General features: G+C 33.7%; 1 long non-coding RNA gene across 1 annotated transcript; it reads right to left on the bottom strand.

The window, feature by feature from the left end:
• Window positions 1-1,258: 1,258 nt before the first annotated feature.
• Window positions 1,259-1,933, bottom strand: LOC145119462 (uncharacterized). The gene is made up of 3 exons (XR_013713853.1): window positions 1,864-1,933; window positions 1,432-1,502; window positions 1,259-1,344 (listed from the first exon to the last, which is right to left on the bottom strand). It is a non-coding gene; the product is annotated as an uncharacterized LOC145119462 (long non-coding RNA).
• Between the last annotated feature and the right edge of the window lie 2,183 nt (window positions 1,934-4,116).

Below are 4,116 nucleotides of genomic sequence, written 5' to 3' on the forward strand. Positions count from 1 at the left end.
AAAATTGCGTTTTCCCTTACATTATCTCATTTAATCCATGTATTTTTTTATTTAGAGATTAATATGATGTTCCTGTTTCTTTTTCCCTTACAATTTCATTTGACCACCATATGTCCTACATCCACAAATTGCTTTTTCCCTTACATCACCAGTTTTCATGTGCAAAAGGATAGTGTGAAATTGCAGGATGTTTGGATGTTCCTGTTGCTGAGGGTAGTTCCGAACCTGCACGTGAAAAATTACCAAAATGCCCCCGAGAGATTTATAGTAAACAAAATTATAAAACTTACCAACGCTTTATCCGACATCATTTTTCGCATCGAGTATGCCAACCTGTAATTATGAGCAACATGATTTATATTTTATTAATCAAAAATCATTTAAAAGAAATGGATTAATAATTATAAGAAAAAGCTCAACTTACGTTAATGTGACAGCTAATGGAAGTCCTTCTGGAACCGCAACAACAACAATCGTGACCTAAAGATTCATCAAATTAGAAGAAGGGTAAAAAAGGAAACTTAATAAAAATACATGAAGTAAATACTAATTGCTAAATACATACTGCAACAGTGAAAATTTTGATTGCTCCATCAACAGCATCCCCAAGACTAGTTTTCCCAGCAATAAACTCCACTTGATCCTTATCGTCCTTTGTGTGTCCAGTAAAAAACATAACAAACAAAATTTACCATTTTAAAAGCAAGAATGAGACGTGAAATGATGATTATACCCATGCAAATTTGAATTAATTACCTTATGAGAAGGATGACAAGAACAGATACAGCCACCACAAGCCCTACTATACCAATAAATGTTTTCCCCATTCTGTATGTATTCCAACACTTGTGGCCTAAAAATAGTTATTATTATATAAGATTATGATTATTATTTATTCATGGAAAACAATTAAAAATAATTATGTCATCTTTCATACCATCATAGTACCATAGCCATCTGCTACCTTACACCCCGACATTAAAAATGGTGATTTATGATCTTTATGAACCTGTTACATTTATAAAAATAAAAAGTTGCTTTATATACCCTAAAAAAGATTTCAGAAAAAATAAAAGGTAACAGAATTTTATAAAAACTTACAATTTTACTCTCGCCAGTCATACTTGATTCATCAATTGAAAGTGAGTGACCAGAAATCAAAACCCCATCAGCTGAACCTGGTTTATAGAAGAAGGTTAAACAAGGGAAAAATGGAAATAATTAAAATGTGGTAATAAATAGAAATGAGAAATATATTACCTGGTCCTCGATTTTAAGAGTTATGACATCACCCACAACGATATCAAATATTGAAATCTCCACCCTCCTTCCACCTCTTATAACCTAACAATATAATGTTTATTTGTCAACAAAAGTCAAATATGTTTAAATAAATAAAAGTTGTTTAAAAGATAATATCCAGTTATCCACCTCCAACTGTATATTCTGTTTCTCTTCATTTAAGTTCTGAAATTGAAGTGATTGTTTATAATCACTTATGGCTACAAAACAAGAAACAACAATAATGTGTTATATACTCCCTCTATCATAAAATTATAGTCCATCTTTCCTTTTTGGTTTGTCCCAAAATAATAGTCCACTTCTAAAAATAAATAACATTTTGACCAAAATACCCCCTCATTATTATTTAACCAACTAAGCATTTAATGGAACATTAAATGCAAAGTAAGGACAAAACTATCATTTTATTGTATAAAGTTAGTGGTAATTAATGCTTCCCTAATCTGTGTGTTTTTTGTATGTGGACAATAATTTTGGGACAGAGGGAGTATTTCTTAATACAAAAACATTTAGACATAAGTTTGTGTATGTAACAAAATCATTGTTTATTTAATGAAGTACCTGTAACGACTATGACAATTATAACAGCTAAAGATATGCTTCCACCATCATACCATCCTTCTTTAATCCCTTGAAAGAGATGATACCAATGAGAAAACAGAAAGATATATTTTATAACATAAAATAAACTATTTATATTACAAAATATATCAATATGATTCACTAACCTCTGTTTTAATACCAAGTGCTAATGAAGCAGCAACAGCTACCATTAAAATGATCAATGTTGTATCACGACAAGCATCAAACAGAAACCTATATCAAATGCATATCACGAAAGGATTTATATTAAAACATGTTCAGATAATGAATGTCATCAATTTTGTTTTAAAGAGAAGTAAGAACATATAATTACCCAAAAACTTCGCCCCTTTTTCCTTGGGTATGTGTTTGACCCAAACATATTTTTCCTGTCCAATATGTTTGCCTCGTCATCATTAATTCCCTTATCAGGATTCGTCTTCAAATGTGATACTTTTTTGCTTAATTGAGAAGAAGATGCAAGCAAAAAATAAGAAGTTTGACTTGCAAATGCAAGAAAATATCAAAAGTTTGAGAAGTAGATGCAGGAAAAATGATAGGCATAAAGGAGAAATCAATAATACCATGTGAAATTGCAGCAGAGATGATGCAGATGCACGAAAAAAAATCAGAATCCTTTTTTCTTGATTGAGAAGATGAAGTTGAGGGATGAATGAGAAGTCGTGTTCCCCTTATTTGCTGAACGAATGAAGAAATAGGACCAAGGCTAGAAGCGCAACTGGACTAGGGTTTGTAAACATGAGGAGTCGTTGTAGATGGAGTAGGGTAGAGGTGAAGAGGAGTTCAGTTACCAATTTGATGTTGAGATTATTGTGTCTAATCGTCGCCATAAAGATACGATCGAGAGAGAATGATCTTTGATTTCTGGAAGGAAGCGAGGGTGTTACAGAGGGGCGGGGGGGGGGGGGGGAGAATGAAGGTCGATTCGTCGGGTGGAGATCTAAGGAGAGAGTGAGCGGGGTACTTCAAAATATTGGGGGATTTCCCCCCTTTAGCTATTAATGAAGGATCAGACTCGCGTTCTTACAACACAGAATGAAGCCAACATAAAACCATGTTTCTGGTGGTGGCGGCTGCTAGGTTTTACAGAGAGAATGAGGGGAGAAAATGAAGGTCATCGGCAGGTGGAGAGGAAAGAATGAGCGGGTCTTCCAAAATTTTGGGGATTTTGTTTCCTCCGTGTTTGCTAAGTCAAAGAGGCGGAGGGGGGGGGGGTTTAATTTTTAGGATCCAATAGGCGGGGGTTAATTTTTGTCGATATCATTTCCCGCCTAAAAGGCGTGTTTCATTAAAAATTATAAAGCGACAGTTACATAACACACATTCTTGTTTCTATGCCCATTCCAGTTAAAGTTGACTATGCATGTGAGTTCTGCGAGTTCTCAATTGTTTGCATAAGGCAAAGCACTTTGACCAGTGAAAGTTTATTGATCAGTAAGGGTGATCTGCTCAACAACTTGGAAGACATGGTAGACCCTTGTGCTGCCAAGTGGCAAGGAATTAAGATTGAACAAGTTCAGTCCATATGAGTTTGAATTTTTCATAGACCTTGTCTTATGACAATGTTTGGAAATGACAGATTCACATGGATATGAACACATACACCATTAAATCTAAGTGGTAAGGTTTCTCTCCAATTCATGAAAATGATTGTAATGAAACGCTTTCACTAAGTAGATTTTAAAGAGTTAGCAATTATGATATTTGTATTCTCAAATTCGATTATGATTACGACATCCCTCTTCATAGTTCGAATTGTGAGAAATGGCAAATAGTTTGAACATTTGGGACTTACTGCTGTAAGTTCTGAAACAATTTAGATACGCATATGAGCTTTCTTATAAAATGTGTATGAGCTTAGATAAAGGGTTGTCGAAGCATCTTATATCAGAAATCTAAAATTTGTAAAGAAAGTCAATAAGTATTGATTTTCTAGAAGTCCAGCTGATTTTTGGATACATGTCAAAGCTAGTGGGAGCATAAGTGTTATGCTTGTAAGAATGTAATTATTATGCTAGTGGGAGCACAATTATTACGTTAAGTATTGTGAGTTAGCAATGCTAATTATAGAAAAACAAAAGTTTGCAAAGTTGCACAGTTTGAAAAAAAATTGTTTTGCTATAATTAAGGGAGAGGAACTCATACTTCATTCCAAATCTAAAAGCTTAGATTGAGATTTTAATAGAATTTAGTCATGAACATATATGAATG

The sequence above is a fragment of the Lactuca virosa genome, chromosome 6 (genome assembly GCF_052849685.1).
Source record: "Lactuca virosa cultivar CGN04683 chromosome 6, Lactuca_virosa_CGN04683_v6, whole genome shotgun sequence".
Classification (NCBI taxonomy): domain Eukaryota; kingdom Viridiplantae; phylum Streptophyta; class Magnoliopsida; order Asterales; family Asteraceae; genus Lactuca; species Lactuca virosa.